The 19,107-nt window shown below is 42.3% G+C and overlaps 1 protein-coding gene and 1 long non-coding RNA gene across 2 annotated transcripts in view; one reads left to right on the forward strand and one right to left on the reverse strand.

Annotated features, from left to right (window-relative positions):
- Mid1 (calcium-permeable channel component Mid1) overlaps nucleotides 1–19,107 on the reverse strand; it is a 93,704-nt gene that overhangs the window by 52,120 nt on the left and 22,477 nt on the right. The gene's annotated exons all lie outside the window — the stretch shown is intronic.
- Nucleotides 5,892–13,583, forward strand: LOC117219967 (uncharacterized). Its single transcript, XR_004490141.2, has 2 exons — nucleotides 5,892–6,615; nucleotides 12,503–13,583. It is a non-coding gene; the product is annotated as an uncharacterized LOC117219967 (long non-coding RNA).

Below are 19,107 nucleotides of genomic sequence, written 5' to 3' on the forward strand. Positions count from 1 at the left end.
ATTATTTCTCACGAGAGAATTATTATTCATTAATGATTATAAAAATAATGCTAAGCTAGAACAACTTATCTATGAATATACGAATAGGAAAGATATAATTTATTACAGATTAACGCAGTTACTTTTGTAATCTTCTTAGATGATCTACATCATAGATGCTGATAAAGCTTGATTTATTTCGTAACGAACATCGAGTGTCTAGCTGGATAAATAAATCGTATATATACGTATGTTTAGTATGGCAATTCAAGTGTAGAAGACGCACTCAAATTTGGAGATACTGAAAAGTACAAATACTGTATGTAGTCAAAATTAAAAATGCTGAAGGGTACAAATACTGTTCACAGCCAAAAGAAATGCTGAAAAGTGCAAATACTGTACACAGTCAAATTTAGAAATACTGAAAACTACAAATACTGTATGCAGTCAAAATTAAAAATGCTGAAGGGTACAAATACTGTTCACAGCCAAAAGAAATGCTAAAAAGTACAAAATATTGTATGCAGTCAAATTTAGAAATACTGAAAAGTACAAATACTGTATGCAGTCGAAATTAAAAATGCTGAAGGGTACAAATACTGTTCACAGCCAAAAGAAATGCTAAAAAGTACAAAATATTGTATGCAGTCAAATTTAGAAATACTGAAAAGTACAAATACTGTATGCAGTCGAAATTAAAAATGCTGAAAGGTACAAATACTGTGCACAGCCAAAAGAAATGCTGGAAAGTACAAATACTGTACACAGTGAAATCTAGAAATGTTAAAAAGTGCGCAGCCAAGGTTAAAAACGATAAAACTCTACCATCTTCTTCTCCTTTATCAATAAAGAACAAAGCGCAACTAAACGCGACTCAGAGGTTACAATAGCGTCGAAACAAATTGACAGATGAATTCTACCCGTGTCAACACAGCCAGTTTTCAGATTTACAAGTCCCTCGTTCTCGATCGTAGATCGACTGGCGAAATTCGTCGAGGGCCTCCGGTTTTCCATTCTCGTTTCGAGAAAGATTTTATCGGAGGACAGGAGACAACGATAGACGAGCGACGTCGCGGATAGGAATTCACGGATACCGAATAGAGGACGAAGCTAGGCAGGAAGGAAGCGAGGCTGACAGAGAACGCGGCTCCTATATCGTATTAAAAGTTTTTCCTCTTTCTACTTTATTTCGCTGTATCGATCGCGAAGCAGTATGTATTCCGCGGCACGTCGCATGGGACGCGGCGATATTGTTTACTCGCGAATCTCTCACGTCCCCGAGAACGAACCTTTGTTCCGCGAGTTTGCCGCGGTTCTCCCGGTTACATTAACGCCGCTGGCCGCACGAAAATTTAATTAATACGTTCCATTTGGCCTGCGACTCCGCGATAAACGACGCTCCCTTTTTCTTGCTGAGCGGCAAACAGTTTTTTCGGGCATTCTGGGTTAATAACTCCGTAATCACTTCACGATATTCGTTTGTACGAATTCGATCATTTGGTCCAGTTTTTGGTGTATCGGATTTTGTAATTTAAAAGCAACTTCGCTATTTCGGAGATCATAGAACTGTTGTTTCATTATTCATCGTTATTGATTCTCAATCCTTACACATTCGACGTTTTAATTCAACTTTTGGCGCATTTGAATTAAGTTCTATGAAGCGGCTTAATCGTTTTAGAGATTGTAGAGCTATAGCCTCTCTCTTCATTCTTAATTCTACATTTGTATACGTAGATTCGATGTTTCGATCGAACTTTTGATGTATCTCGATTAATAACTTTCATTTTAGAGTAACTCATTCGAACTTTAAAAACAGAAATATACGAGATTCATTGCAGCAGTTTTTATCGTAATCCTGTAGCACACATTCTAAATTCTTACAGATCTTGGTTCACTGAATATTATTGTATTTTCTGAGCAAGAAATTGCCACCAGAAGCGGCAAGTAATCTTTCGAAAACTTATTTCAAAAAATTGTGATATTAAGAAAGATGATTCAAGATAAATTCAGTCAGTCAGTACACTCTTAATTTTCGACGAACCGTTGACACTCTTTGCTGACCTAAGGATGGTATTCGACGAAGAAGAATAAATGGTAATAAAAATTGATCACGTTCGACGGAAAGATCGCATCATCCACATACGAGGAAACATAACCCGTAATACGGCAGTGAAAGCGTGAAAGATCTCGGACGATCGCGAGAGGTGTTCAAAGGGAAGCGGAGACGAGGGACAGACGCGTTCGTTTGTTAAACAGAACTCGCTCACCTGGGGAAACGTGGCGTAGGTGTCGAGATAACGTGGATGCTTCATCCTTATTTCGATATCCACCCTCGTTTCCGCATACACGCCATATTATCTGACCCGTTTATCTTCCCCGTCGAAATTGCAGCCCTCTTACGCTCGTACGATTTTTATCGACGACTCGTAGGAAGCAGTCGCGACCCTGGCACAAGACAAATCATCGGATAAGAGCTCCCCGGATTGCTCGATAAAGCCGCCATGCGAAACAAACACGACGGGCATCGTTATAACCGTAGATGCTTATTAGAAGAGGATTCGTAGCGCCGTCAGGCGGTATCTGGCCGGCATTAGCTTCATCGAAAACCACTCCTCTTCCTTTCTTTTTTTTCATTAAAACAAACGGAATCCCCGTTCGCCGTGACTGTTTATTAATCAAAGGGGAACGAGGTCCCCGAAACAGGATATTCTATAACATTCTCCGAGGTCCCAGTCTCGCTGCGATCGTCTGCTATCAAGGGGTGAAAATGACCCTGTCGTTTAGGGTTCAGGGATCATCGATTTGGACCCCGTAACTTTAAGAGCGAAACGAGGATTTCGAATCAGACGTGAAGAAATATGCGACGAATATTTTTTTCGAGCGCTCGGTCGCAATGGGAATGCGTTAATTATACGGCGATATGTGTGAAGCTTTTTAGCGGATGAAACGCGCATTTTAATCATCCTCGTGGCACTAAATGCGGGCGTCGCTTCAATCTGCCTCGAGTGACAATCATCGGCCGCGGTGTTCATCGGCGATCGCTTTTAGATTAAAAAGCAACAAAAAGTTATTACGATAAAGTTCGAAGCCGGAAGGTATTCGACAAGGTGCAATCGGAATTATCCGACAAGGAATCGATGCGATTAAACAGAATCGTCGACAACAATATCAGTGTCTCAAAATTTCAAGATAATTCATTCCGACGTCGTATAATCCCGTTAATGATTAACGAATCCGGACAAAATCGCGCCAAATTAACGCGCCGAACGTTCACTCCACCACTGGTAAAGAGCTTTTCGATTAGTGGGACGTTTTGATAGGGTTCTCCGCTGTTTTGGATGCCCGTACAGCTGAAACTGCACGGTGACCAATTTCCCGAGGTCCGAGAAGTATCCAACTACTGGTCCGCGAGGAACGACGTGTTCCGATTTCAATTCGCGCCGATCGATCCCGTTCGATCTCCTTTCTTCTCTCCGTTCGGCCGATCCGTCCCCGCCTCTGACGGAAGAATCGTTTCTTTGGACAAGGAGTCCTCTCCTCGGAGAACAGAGAAGAATTCGCGGGACGATGACTTCTCGTTCGCTTCGAGGAGACTCTTCAAAGCTGTGTACGAACCGACACAGAGGGTTGGAAAAGAGATAGAGAGTGGAGAGAACGGGGAGACACGCAGCGAGAAAGGGACAGAATGAGAGAGAGAGAGAGGGAGAGAGAGAGAAAGAGAGAGAGGCGAAATCTCGGAGCCGAAAGACGAACGCGAAACTCCGGAGAAACGGGCGGAAAAGAGACGGGAAAGGGGATCGAAGAGGAACGGCGGAGGAGGACCCGTTCCATGTGGATGGAATACGGATCAATATCGTAGACGCTCAAGCATCCTTCGGTTAGGCTCCTACGATTCAACACGAAAGTACGGATTCGACGACATGACTGGCCACGCTAGTCTAGTTTCGCATCCGCGGCAATCTTCTCCGTGATTTACGTTATGTAAGAGAAGTACCAGGAATTTGTAAATAAAACGCGAACTGTTAGGGACACCTGTAAGTCATGTCGTTTTTGTTTAACGCTGGTTCTACCGAACCCAAGACTCTACTGATGCACAGTTTCCCATAAAAGAGTTCGTACACATTTTAAAAGGCGATAACTTTTTTAAGACTAGGCTAACTAACTTGAATTTTTTTAGATGGTAGGACTAGTCCACCAGACGATGACCAAAATGTTATTTTTAAATTTTGCTATTACTTCAAATGACAAAAAAGGATAAAAGACTCTCGTTTCTTAACTTTTTTTATCTGAACCTATAACGAAAGTTTTACAAAATACCTCCCGTAGCAAAATTAAAAAAAGGCATTTTAGTCATCGTCTAGTAGACTTGTGCCTCTATCATTTAAAAAAGAAATTCAGGTCATTTAGTTGAGTTTTAAAAATGTTATTACGTTTTAGAAGGTGTACGAACACTTTTGTGGGCAACTGTATAGTATTTGATAGCAGCGATAAGATGTTGTTCATATAATTATTATACCATTAGAATATATGCTTCAGTGAAGAAGTTCATTAAAAAAGTTCTCATAGACCCATCTCCTACAATCGGGATAATACAAGGGCAATAATATCCTCAAACTGTGGATAATTCAATAAATAATTTTTTCGTAAATTTCACCCTAGCCTTCAATTCTTTTTGCTAATTCTCTCTTATGGCCTCAGAAAGGATAACAGCGATTGTGGCGGACTCGAGATGCGAACTTGAAGAGATCAATTCTCAAGATGTTTCATGGATATGAAAGTTACATGCATAATCGAAGAAAAAAGTTCGTTTTTGGTCTGATAGAGAATTCATCAGGGTATCCGTAGCCGAGACATGTGGGTGTCAGATGTTTTTCGTTTTTCCTGCAGGTTCCTATAGTAATGGTTTCTATTTCTGGGAGCAATCTGGTCAGTGACTCGGAGTACCCCTCGCTAATGATCCATCTCGGGAGTTCTAATGGTATTACATCGGCTAAAACAATTGGAGATCGAACGAGTTTCGCGAAGAGAAGAGTAATGCACTCGATGATAAAGACCGGTATTAAAGGGAGGTCTTGATGAACTTTCGAGGTTCGAAGTTGACTACCTTATCGACTCTCTCCAGATCCTTCGCCCACCATCCTTCTTATGTAAACCCTTTCTCTTCCTCGATCCTCTTGTAGGCACTTCTCTAGATCCATTCTCTTCTCCGATCCTTCTCTAGACCCTTTTCTAGATCCTTTCTCTTCTTCGATCCTTCCATAGATTTCTTTCTAGATCCATTCTCTCTTCTGTTCTATCCTAGATCATTTCCCTTCCTCTCTCCTTTCCTCCTTCACCCTTACACTCATCTCTAAACTCTTCTCCACATGTTCCACCTTCCCCAAATCCTCCCTAGTCCATTTTCTAGTCCCTAGATTCTTATCTTATCATCCAAATAATCTCGAAGAACCCCACGCATCTTCAGACTAAATCCGTCAGCCAATCGAAGAAACGAAATCTATGCGACCGTTACCAAAACGTCGCCAATAAATCAAAAATACCATACGTAAGGTAGAGACCTTACGAAAAATTCTCTGAAAATACATCGATGTTATGATTGATTTCATGCGAGCCAATCCCTCGTTATCGACGTGACACTTTTCTCGTCTGTTAGAGCTTGTCCCACAAATCGTTCGCAACGAAACGTGAATCTCGGTGGCGGTGTTATCGAACTCGGTAACACGCAGAGAAAAAGAACCCGAGGGAAAGAGAAAGAGAGAGAGAGAGAGAGAGAGATATGAGAGAGAGAGGGAAGGGAAAAAGAGATCGAGAGATGCCTTTTTTCCTTCGTTTCCGGAGCCTTGATTCACGATTGGCACGATTCCACGGAACTATCCGCTCAGCCTTTGGGGATAGACGCTTTCTAACGACGAGGCGCGACGGTACGAGACGAGACGAGACACGACACGACTGTTCCGCGACACAACGCAGGTGCTTAACGACGCGAAGACCCGAAGAAAAGGTTCGTCCCCGTGTCGGTGTAAAGTTCGCCGGTGGTACAGCGCCAGCCGGTACCCGTTCGAAAGCGTTTCTATGGAAACGCGGGGAATTCTTTTCACGGCGAGGCGCGTTTCCGTCCGTGATCGTTTCGTTAACGATGTCTCGATCGATCGACACGGAAACCGACGACCTTACCCTGTGCGAACAGACACTCTTTTCTTCTCGAGGGTTGGATGCTACGTGCAAAACAGGACGAAAGAGAGAGTGAGTAAGTGAGTAAGTGAATGAGTAAGAGAGAGAGAGAGAGAGAGAGAGAGAGAGGGGGGGAGAGAGAGGCTCGAGGAGAGTTAACGCGCTGCCGCCTCTCCTAGTTTCCCTTTCGAAACCGAGCGCACGCGTAAATGCCACGCGCCGCTATCAAGCTAATTAAGTATTTTGTTACTCGACCCTTCGCGCCGCAAACTGTTCCAGAACTTGCGTCAACATCGTTTGTTTCCATTATAACTTCCATGTGTCGTCGCACCAATCCGTTGTTTCGTTTAAGATCCTCGAAGATTACGTTTGCGATGCAGTTTAAACTGGTCGTTGCGTCGCTCCTTTCCTCGGATTATTTAAGACCGCGAAAGTGTTTCTTCATTTGGATACCTTGTGCTGTTAGTAAGTATTCTACTACCATATACTGGAGGCGGTAAACGAAAGATATTAACCTTTTGCACTCGAAGCCGTATCAACGCAAAATTTAAAGCAATTTTTCCGACCCACGGTTTTTCCATTTTATATGACCCAGTGCATTTTATGCATATGAAATTGAATATTGTGGCCCGTGCAACAGTTACCTTTTCAACAGCTCCTCAAATGTACAACAAATTTGATTAATAAAATTATGTTGAGACGTGAGGTAACAATTTGCAATAGCGCCTCGGAGACGCCACTCGAGTGCAAAGGGTTAAAAAGTCCGATACAATGAGACACCATTTTGCGAACCCACAGATATTGCTCGAAAATAATTGCATAAAAGGTCCTAGAACAATGCTGCAACCACCTTCGCTTTACAGTTTTAATCAACCAATTATGTCTCATTTATGATGTCGCATTTCAAGGAAATACACCTCACAACAGAAACGGAATAAAATCATGCATTTCATAGTATCTAAGAAATGAAAACTGATCAATTTTCGATAATGAAATGAACCAGAAAACTCTTACATGTTCGCAATGTTGTGCCGTGTTTATGATGATTAGATTGCAAATATTTATGCGAAATCAAAATTGCCCAAGTTAATTGTAAGAAACGTGAGTTAGATCAAAATGTCTTTCCTCGTTCAATTATTGTAATGAATCGAAAGTCATAGAACAATATCCTTAAATTCCTCTAATGTCGTCACAATGCTGCGCTGTGTTTGTAATGATTGGATCGCAGATTTTTACACGAAATAAAAATTGTCCAAGTTAATTGCAGAAACGTAGATTAGTTAGAACTGGCCTATCTCTTTCGATAACAGTAATAAGTTGAAAATAATAGAACAGTACCGTTAAGTTCTTCGAACGCCTCCGCAGATTCGTATTCGACCCATTAGTTGTAGTCATAAATTCATGAAAATCCGTAGTCTAATAACGACAGAGAGCCGAGTGCCGCGCAAATTAAGATCAATACAACTGTTCCCTCCAGACCTAATTCGGAAGATAAACGAATAAGATGTTCACAATCGACGGGGCAGCGTTTCCCGGCGATAATACGAAAATCGTGATTTCGGAATTGCGTTAGGTGAAAAATCAACACTGTCGCCGGCGAAATTGGACGGAAGAGGATCGCCGACGACCCGATCCGGCAACGATTAAATTCCTGCCGTTTATCAGGCCGCTTAAGCTTCCCTCGGAGATAATGCGAACCGTTCCGTTTCCGTCGAAGCCGTTTCTTTCTCCCCGTGCCGCGGATATTCGTCAGTCTCGCTCGGCGTGCTCGCGTTTAACCGCGGTTTCCGTACATTTGAAATTGTAATGCCGCGTCGCGGAATTCATTCGCGTCGAGTCGCGTACTCCATATTTCACGCGTTTCGCCGCGGTATCCAACTTCCCTGCGTATCGGGACGAGATTACCTACGATTCCATTCGGTTTGCCAATTCAGGAACAACGATCCCACTATACGCACCTGGTCCTATCGATCTCGTCATCTTTCGACCTGATTATGCATTTTTCATTCGATCGAGTTCGAATGATCGATTTTACGAATCCTAGCTGTTTAGTCGACGTACGGTTTACGCACTGTTCTACTTTGTCGTTTCATTACCTGCGTTAACTAGCATTTTCAATTTATACGCATTCTATGAATCGAAAGCGTTACATGGACATTTCGTTCCGTATACTTTTCTGCTTTGTTGTTTAATTTTTCTTTTTTGCGTCAACTAGCATTCGCTATTTACACTCGTTCCATAAATCGTAAGTGTTTCGCCGATGTTTATAGATTTTACAGTTGCTTCATCGACATTATACAGTAAAGTCTCCCTAATTCACGCTCAGATTGTCCACAGAAATGGACAATTTGGGAAGAGGGGATACGATTATTCGAGCCTTTTGGCTCGTTTTTATAGTTATAAATTGTCAACAATTACAAAAACGAGCTGCAAGGCTCGGATAATCGTATCTCCTCTTCCGAAATTGTCCATTTTTGTGGACAATCCGAGCGTCAGTAAGGGAGACATTACTGTAGCTCGTATATATTTTTTTGTTTTCTGTGGTATGGTTTGCTGGTTTCTCAGGGACGATTGTAGCGCCGATGTCTTTGGGAGGACCAGGGCGCAGGTCCATCAGTCAGGTACGTGTTTGCGACATTTAACCGTGTTAGGTTGGCTCGTCGCATCGAAAAACCGTCGGTCGAGTTCGCGTGTAAAATCAGGCTTAGCTGCCACTTGGTGGTCGGCCCCCGAGTACCTATTATTCTACCCTCCACTTCACCGTTACGAGTGCTCGAGAATCGTGCTGCACAGCTCCTTTCCGTGTCAAGATTTTGTGGAACTTAAGCGAAACACAGGCCAGGCCGGCAGTCCGCCGCAGCGAGCCTCGAATTTTCACCCGTTCCCATGACTCAGCCCTCTTTTCCGCCTTTCTCTCATTACGTTCTCTCGACGTTCACCCTCGCCGCGCCCAACCTTCGTCCGTCCCCTTCTCCAAAACCGCCGAGCCGTTCGTCTTTTGTCGTGATTCGTCGCGGCAACGATCCCCGAGCATGTCAACTAAATGCTCCGGATAAAAAAGAGCTTCGTCGATGACACGTCGCGCTTTGTTAACCGCTTGACGCGTAATTACTCCAAATCGATTTTTAATCCGTCGTTCCATTGTCTTTCGATAATAAAGATCTTTCATCGTGTATGGGAAAGGAAAACTTGCTTTGGCACTTTCTTTGCGTTTGCTTTTGATGTCTCCTATTATTTTAGATTATTTTTGGAGATTATACTTTGGATTTTGGACGAAGTGGATGAGGATTGCGGCGATCAGCTCGTAGTGATTCTAACAGAAGATCGCCAAAATTCTCTGCTCATATTCTGCATTTATTTTTCGTTTTGTATCTCATACTCTTAACGTAAAACGAAATTTTTGTTACTATTATTGATGCCTTTATTAATCCCTTGGCATACAATAACAAGTTGGGGTCGTCGTTCATTTCATGTGTCACTGTAAACCTTGACGAGTCTAACTCGTCAAGAGCTGTTTTCGGCGGTCGCCATGGAGTATATTATTAGATTACTCAGTTGCTTCACTTGTGCGACGGTTTGTTTACAATGTTCAAGATGCCCCACCCTCCCACCTTCTCGACAGTATTCGATAACAACGTTGCATCCACAAATCAGTAAATCAGAAAGAAGCATTTTCTTTTTCTCAGCTTGCACATAACTGTTCGGTTGAGCCAAATTAAATAGTATTTTTCGGACGCATCATATTCCGTTTTATTTATATGTCAAGGGGTTAAATTACGATAAAAGAAGAGCATCGGGTGCAGACTTTCTGCAGACGACTGCAGACTTTATGCGTTCATAGTATCCGGTAAATAATATTAGGGGATGGTAGCCTAATTTGGACCACCATACAAAATCTATCACTCGTCATACTAGATACTGAAAATTCTTTTAGCATTAACTAGCTACGAATCTTGCTCTGCGCTTGATTTAGCAGTGAGTCTGGTAGAAAATAGATACCTGCAGTGTTGATAGCGAACATTACATGAACTGTAAATTAAGTTTAATCTAGGCTTGATAGATAAGAGCGATCTAACAGTATTATTGGCAACAGTAATAATAGCAATTCCCATTGTAGTCTCCCAAGAAAAGGTGAAAGACGTCGAGGACCAGGAACGAAAATAAGCGGCAGGTGGTAAAGATAGAAACCGCGAGGCAAGAGAAACATAAATTGATTAGCCAGGATCCCGAGGGCTGTAAGGATACTCTGAGGACCGGGTTAGCTCCCAGGAGGCCTGGGAGGCAGCTGCTATTCGCGGCTAAAATAGACAGACGTCGAACGTTTCAGGTTGGCTTCTTATAATTCGACTGGAGTGCAACAGAAACGGGGACGGGTGGTGGCCAAGGGGGTGGGCGCGGCAAAATTCTGAAGAAAACAACCGTCCTGACCTATATCCAGGTCCGGGGATCGAAAACCACCCCCGAGAAAAGATCGTCGGCTCCTCCTTCGAACGTCTACTTTCTCGCCTATTCGACGCGCCTTTATTTTTAACATTCTACTTTACGCCGAGGAGATTTTCCGCGTCGCAGACTCCGGCCACTTCGGGCTACACGCCAGAAATACTCTCCTTCCCCGCCGGCACCGTCTAATCCGATTAAGCCTGGATACTCTCTCTTCCAGTCCGAGGAGACGGTTTTAGTCCCACCGTGTTCCACGTTCGATTCTCTTTCAACCCCACTTCGCCGACCCTCGGTCCGTCCGCCGCGCTGAATTTTTACCCTGTAACCCTGCAACCCTCGAATTAGCTTCACGATCGAAATCCTGGCTTGTTGCACCCCCTCCGAAACCTTCCGATCACGATACTGAACGCGCGAGGCACGTTCACGGTCGCCATGCCTCGTTTCACCTGACGCCCTTGTCTTGCTGACCCCCATATCGTTCTCCAAAATAGTTGCACGAAAAGTCGCCACGTGGCTTTTACGTATTTTCGTGTTATACCTTAATTACCACGCTACAAATCGTTCCTGATTTTGTACTTTATCACTTGAACGGCGAATCTTATCTTGCGACTGTGCAATTGATTATGGTTTGCGCCATTTGCAATTGTACAGTTACAAGATTTGTTGATCTTTCTGTTGGTTCTTTTGTCATTGTGCTATTCGTTTCATTTTATCGCCGGAAAGTGATTTTAACGTTTAATGTTTATTGTTATTCATTTAATATATAATTTAGTATATTGTATTACCCACATTTGAGCATACAGAAATGTATAATTACATCGTGTGAGATCGGAGATAGCCACAGTTTAGTTTACAGGATTTGATCGTCGAGAGAAAAGACAACGAATTAATAAATTGTTCGTAACGTTTGATCTTCAAATATGGTTAACGATACATCGAAACAGTCGATATTCTGGTAATCTTTGTTTGCATATTTACATAGCATGAGTTATTGAATTACGACTCTTATACTCTGCGAAACAAATACGTGAATACAATTTTAAAGGAATATCAAATTCTGACATAATCATAGACGAGTATATAAATATAAAAAAACTTTATAGTTCTATCAAACATAAAAGATGGGCGAATACTACAAGAATCTACAAGTGAAACACAAAGCTGTGAAGCCATTGAAAGAATTTCAGAATATAGTAATTTATCCACGAGTGTCACAATTTTGCTGTGCCATAAGTATCACGGTGCTATTGCTAGTGATTCATCGATTATCTCGCTATGCCTATACGAAGGTTCGTCGGAGTCAGGCAAGCGTATGATGCGGCACGCGCCGCGGCTCGAATTCCCGGAAGACAATACAAAATGGTCTGTTTGGGCGCGAGTCAGGTAAACAAAACCGTGGAGCTACAAGGTACTAGGTACGTGACCGTCGAATCGTGGCATGTGGCCTCCGAATTGCTTTCGAATCGTAGCATGTGGCCTCCAAATTGCCTTCCAATCGTGGCAAAAAATTAGAAATAAAAAAGTTAAGTCATCGTTTTTATTCCAGCATTACTATGCTTTAGTAATGCCTTCCAGGTAATTTCGTCCTCTCTCTCTCTCTCTCTCTCTCTCTCTCTCTCTCTCTCTTTCTCTCTCACGAGATATCGGCAACTATAAAAGCGATCCGCAAGGCACGAAGAATCGTGTCTCGGAGTCGGAATTGAAATACACTTTCAATTCCGACTCCGAGACACTCGTGTATAAATTATTTTCCACTCACTGAAATTAACAAGAGGCCAATTCCACCTTTCTGGAACTTCTGTTTTATACAATTCAAAATGTTTCTAATAAGGCAAATGTTTCTGCTACTAAAAAATCTGCAGTTTGATGGTCGAGGCTGATTTTTCAAAAACCTGTGGTCCTCAATTTCCAGAGATAGCCGGAGGTTGCAGCAATTCTCGTAGGATGGTTTCCAGCCCTGAAATTTCACTCCAGCTCGGTGAAAAGGAATACGCGTTCCTTGTTAGACCGCTTTGGAAGGAGAAGGTACGATTCGGGGAACGAGGAAAGGGGCAAAGGGCGTCGTAAGAATGATCGATTCGTTTAACCCCCGCCGATCTCGGGAAGCAGAGCGTATTGGTCTATATCCGATAAACCGTAATTTCACTTTCGGGCCTGCGAGCTCGGGAGAGCTCGGCTGGCAAAGATGGCTCGATAAAAGCGGAAGCAAGCGGCCGAGCACAAGAAAATCCACTGGAACGTGTCGAGTTCTAAACGCGGATTACGACTGGCGAGTACGCGGAGACGGTCGCGCGTGAAATACACGCGAAAAACTGACCGAGTGGCAGCCAGATATCGTTTCTGGATAAAGAAATTGCTCGGGAAAGCGTTATGGCTTGTAGACGACTTGGACATTTTTCTATATATTCTACGTGGCATCATCTATTATTTCCCTCCTCTGTGCTGTTTTGAATTTCCTGCGATAATTTTTCGGATACCCATACTCCTAAGATCAGAAACTGAAATTTTGTGAACGCTTCGAGGTTTGCAACTTCGAAGCTGCCGCCGGCATTTGTCGTTAAGCCGTAAATGCGACACCAACGTGGTGCTACAGGCTAGTCTCCGACGCCGGAAGACCTTCAGGCCTCATTCGTAAGTTCAAAATTCGTAGGTTCAAAGCATTGTTTGTGATTAATTTCTCAAGCTACAAAATGATCGCTACATTTCACCGAAATTAACAATAGTTAGTCTTCGAATAGCTGTAACGTAACAGAAAAAAGATTGTACAGCAGTCTATTTATGGTTGTCCTAAAGGGGAAACTTCATTCTTCAAAACCACTTTCGAATGAACTCCGAAAAATATTGGTCAGACCCAGAATTATTCGAATTTGCAATACTTGTTAGAACAAACTACCTAAATCTCTGTCTTTTCATATCGAAAGACCTACGTACAAATTTAATTTGTGGGTGTTAAAGTAAAAAAGATAAAAAAATAAAAACCTTACTCTCTAGAATCAGCGTAGCAAGATTACCATATGATTATTTTTGTCAAAGTTACAGTAATTCGTAGATGCAAAGGAACCCAACCCGAATTTTCGAACAGATGTCTGAACCTTGGTAGTTATGATTCGTCCTTCACCTAATACTTAACCGAAGACATTCGTAAAAATTCAATTTAGGGGTATTAAAATAGAGACTGTAGCCTTTAAAATTAGTGCAGATAGACTGCCGTACGATTAGTTTCCTCAAAATTACAGAAATTCTAATAGACTCGGAGACACCAAACCAGAAAGCTAAAGAGAAGCAGCGTGCAGCCGGACCATGGAATTTCGTTTCGTCTCGTCGCAAAGAGGGTTGTAACGGGCGTATGGATTCGGTCGGTCTGGTCGGCGGTGTTAAAGCCAGAAATCGGCCCGGCCCGGTCCGGCCCGAACTGGCGGATCTGCAATCGTGACAGCTCTACACGCTCGTCTCTATAACGTTCCTCTATTGGCGTTGAGTAGCTACCGAGCGAGGGCAATCTCGCTATTGATTGCACCTTGCATCCTCCCACCCCTTTTGCCCTCCGACCGAGTCCCCTCTCCTCGACCATCCCTTTCGTCCACCCCCGGCATTCCCTCTCTCTCCCTTCGTGTCCCCTCTCTCGACTAGTCCCTCTCTCTTTCTCTCTCTCTCTCCCTTTTCCCTCTCCTCCGCCCCTATCACCAGTCTTCTTTTCCACTCGTACCGAATTCCCAGATCCTGAACACTATCCTATCCCGCTACACTGCTTCGTAACGCAGCAAGCCGAAACAAATCGTGAACAAAATAGTCACCCTCTGTTTCTCAGAAATATCCTGCTTAAACCCATGTGTTTTATTTGAAGGAAAGTAGCTGCTTCTACGGAATTTTCAATAAAGGGAAACGTTTTCGTAAGAACTTCTTTCGGCAGCATTTTCAAGGGACAAATACTTTAGAATTAGGACAATGATAGTACTGCGAGGGCGGGCGATTTTGGAACGTTCCTTAAGAAAGGGTCCGTGGGCAAACGACGTATTCAGAATAGCAATTTGACTGTAATTGTTGCAATTCTTTATAATCGTAGTACCATTCAGTGGACTTTGTACATTTGTGTATCAATAGTTACAACTTTTATTTCCGATAACTGTTCTTCGTCTGTTTTCATGGGACCTAGCAACGTGAGATTGCGTGTTGGTCCGTGAATTAATTTGTCCATCTGATAGTCGAGTGTTTAGCGGGGAAAAAGCGCGGAACTTGTCCGCTCGATTAAAATTTGTATTTTGATCGAATTTATGCGGCGGTGCACGCTATAAATGCATGAGGATCCCTAGTATGGTAATGGGGGAGGCAGCAAGGCAGCGATACCTTGTACGAAAATAAATTGAAGGCGCAGGGTAACATTTTTCGACGGCCGTGGCTCGGTTCACCGGAAAATCGATTTCTAGCTGGCGAACACGCGTGATGCTTAGCGGAATCATTAGCCCTTGTGATTTAAATTGGAACGAAGGTGACGTCCAATTAAGGGAGAAAGCTTGTTTGTAACACGATTGTAATGTACACCGGGCACGTCGAATTCATTTCTGTCGAATGTAACTCGTTGTAAGAGACAGAAATTGATGCGAGCGTGAACGATCGATTTTGTTACGCGCCGGTAATTAGGAAATTGATGAAGGAATTTCATATGCGCCGCCCCTTGCATTTATTAACATGCAAATCAAAAATAAACGACTTCGCTGCTGTTTCGTCGATTTCATTTCGAAATCGTTCCATCGAGATTACTTTTTCTGGATTGCTCTCGGAATTTGCGGCTTTCAATGCACATCTGCAGTCTAGTCATTGCAGTAAGTAGAACGGGTCAGTAGTGATCGGACTATATGTTGCACGCGTATTTTTAGGGACTATTTTCCTCGAATATCAGCCCTGTTTACTGAAGAAAATATCTCTTTCAATGCATCTTCGCGCGAGCACATATTTTATTTCTGATTTTACCTTTGTTAAAAACAAGTTCACCTTTTCCTTAATTTTTCGCAGACAACGCAATTTATGAAAGTGACATGCAACATCTCTTTTCAATGTTTTGTGAACTAATGGCTTCTGCAAACCATTTACTTTTATTTTATATATTATTTCTTATTCGTCTACTTCGTATCTTCTATCGTTCTCTAGAAATGCTACTGTATTTTCAATCATTTCTTCTGCATTATTTCAATGACGAATTAAATCGCTACCATCAAATGAATTATATTTATTCCTCAGTTCTTTAAATAATATACATATACTTCAGAATAAGAACAATTCTATGCTAATCTTGAAGACGTGAGGCAATGAATAATTTCTCTAAAATATTGCACTATGTAAACTATATCATTTTTCATCTTCGTCAAGGACAACATAAAACTGCAAACGATTCGGTGCCAATATAAAAAAGAAGAGGCGACAAATTATTTTTCTAGAACGATGAATACAAGAAAAATAATCTACGACTGAAAGAGCTATCACTACATAAATTACTCTTCTCAAATTCTTCATGAACAGTATCAAATTACAAACGATCCAGTGTAAACCTGCAAAACAAGAGGCGAAAAATAATGCCCCAAAAATATTGAAAACGATCAAAACAACGTATAAATGACTGAACTACTACTGCATTAAGCTATTTCCCAACTTCGTCTAGAACAATATCAGACTAAAAACACTTTAGTGCGTATCTCGCAAACAAGAATCGCCGCAAACTTTCTCGAAAATATCTAACACGAGCATACCTAATTAAACGGATTATTAACATTTCTGGGATAAATGGTATCCGGATAGCCATCGAACTTTTGGGAAACGAGTTGCCTGCCTCGCAGGCTGGCGTATTCAGCCCGAAAATTCACGCAGGAGGAGGAGAGCAAGGCTCGAATCGAACTGAAACTCGATTCCAGGTTGGCTCTGCAGTCTTTTGTCCCTTCCACCGGCAACCCGGATCGCTCTTCCGGCCGCGACCTGCCCACCAATCGTCGGCCGAAATAACGTCGCTTATTTTTACCGGAATATCGAGGAACGCGTTGACGCTCGTGCCACGCTGACGTCAATTCCGTTCATTAATTCGCCATCCGAGAGCGGTCCAGACTCGAGACGAGGATCGGATCGTCTCGCTTTCGCGCCGACGCGACACCGGAACCGATACGCTCTACCGATCGCCGAAAATTACGAGGAAACTATTTTCCGCTGGTTTTCGAGCCGGGCCTCCGAACCACGCTCTATCCGCAGGTAATTAGGGCGCAATTTGTCAATTCCATAATCGCTGGAACGTCGCGCGATTGTTCGGCAATGTGGCGCGATGTAAATCGACGGAGGATTCCTCGGCAACGAGCCGTGTAATAAACGCGACATCCACGGGAAAATCTATAGGAAAGACCATGGAAACTTACGAACACGAGACCTTGTAACTTGCGGATGCTGTGGATCTCATTAATTCAAGTTGTGGCACACCGTTGACGGTAACATAATATTACTCTTAATGCTGCTATACTACCTACTATTACTCTCTATAATATTTTCTTTTTTTTGCCTGAATCACATAGAAAGCATTATGGATTTTTCAATAGCCTAACCCGTTTATTTAGTATCTCAAACCGATGTTGTAATCAATTAAACTTCTTTTGTAATTTCTTTACTTTCTTCAAGCTTTCTGCAGCTATACGCCGTTTGTCTTTATCCCTGCTCACATAATGTGTAATCAAAATATTTGTCTTTTTCTGTTTTATGTTATTGCATTTTTCCCGTCCTCGAGTGTGACTGCTACGTTATTATACCCTCACTGAAATGAAAGATTATCCTGTCGATCGATAAAGTTATTATTATTGTTATTATTATTAATATAATCATTGCAGCACGTTAAATTGATTTTTCGAGCTCAGAAGTTGGAGAATTTTTAGAATCATAATTTCTTACAATTATCTACAATTTCTAACATTATTAACCCCTCGAGAACATGAAGACATTTTTGGCGGTTTCAGAAGATCCTCGTTTGCAGAGTTAACAGACAGATCTTCATGAAAATTCCCATCTGTGAATATTGTTTCATAAAGAATATAGCAAGCTAGAAAAAAATTTCTTTTACTGAAAAGAAGAAACCTTATGGAGAGAGCTTATGTTCTCTTGTATTTTACAGACTTCAACAAGCCATTAAGTCCTCTTGTAGCACAATCATTACCTATCTAAGTAGTAGTTACTTGATACAATCTTTACCATGAGGAATCAGTAAAATAAATAAAAAAAAGATAACAGGAGCTACAAAAGCTCAGCTCCAAAAATCTTCGACTGAAAAATCACGAACATCCTCTTTCATTGGGCAAGAGTTTAGCTCCAGTTTGCCGATACGGCAACCCTCCACGTTATTGTACAAGAGCTTCCGGTTCAGAAAATTCGTCAGTGCGGATCCTTAACGACACGAGCGTGTGCACGATTGTGTGAGCGAGGTGTCGCGTTGAAAAGGCTCCGAAATTGTTCAGAGCAGACGCGCGACACTTTCAGAATCGCGCGGATGCAATAAGACGACGCTCTCGCGTAGCGAAATAGAAATGAAAGACTGTAAGGACACGTCGCGTGCTTTGATTTCTTCACTTTCTTCGGACGCGACGCCCCGTAAATTTCCCTCGGCCGGCTCGACGCTCGTAAATCGAGACCGCGCGGCTCGATGGCCGCGGCTCGACGCTCAACGGATCCGTAAAACGATGCGAAAGAGATCGAGAGCGCCGGTCGCCTCGGTCATTACTGGCTCGCGGATCTTTATGGGTGCGAGCCCGGTATTTTTTAGGGCAAACCGATGGAAACGGGAATTAGAGGTTTACTGCGCCGATAAACGTTCCTCTCGGGGCAAACGGGAATATCAACCGTGGACGCGACGAGCGGAATTATCTGCCCGCGCGTACGTCCGTTTCGAAACGTTCGGAGCGAACACTGATTCAAGATGCGACAAATGATTTTTTTGGAATATATCTCGCACGAGAGAGATTATTGAATTTGCTGTACAGATAAAACCAGGCGGAAATGACTGGAATAATACGGATTTTACTAGTTCTAACGGACGCTGTAGAAATAAAAGACTAGAATAAAATTTCCTACAATTTCATTGTAGTAAACAAATTTTTTTTGGTATCGAATTAACCCTCCGCTATTACACTTCCTATGCGAAGCACATGTCATACAGTTTTCAAACAACTGTCATTGAAAAACTATTGAGGCCCAAAAATTTGAGAATATAATTTATTGACAATATTTATGCATTTATTTAACTAATTAATAAATAAATACGTCGGTTAAATAAATACATAAATATGTTTACATTTAAAAAGATTCACATTTACATGTAACTCCCTTATAATCACTATTTTCTCGTTCTATGGATTGTTATTCGGCTAGAATGTATCTAAAATCAATACGTTTGTCGCATTCGTCATTCCACTGTCACCAGAAATGAATTTCAAGCGAGATCACTGATCGATATTACGTTAACTAGGTCGACACTTATGTGATATACACTATTAAAGTAAT

Source organism: Megalopta genalis, chromosome 10 (assembly GCF_051020955.1).
Source record: "Megalopta genalis isolate 19385.01 chromosome 10, iyMegGena1_principal, whole genome shotgun sequence".
Lineage (NCBI taxonomy): Eukaryota > Metazoa > Arthropoda > Insecta > Hymenoptera > Halictidae > Megalopta > Megalopta genalis.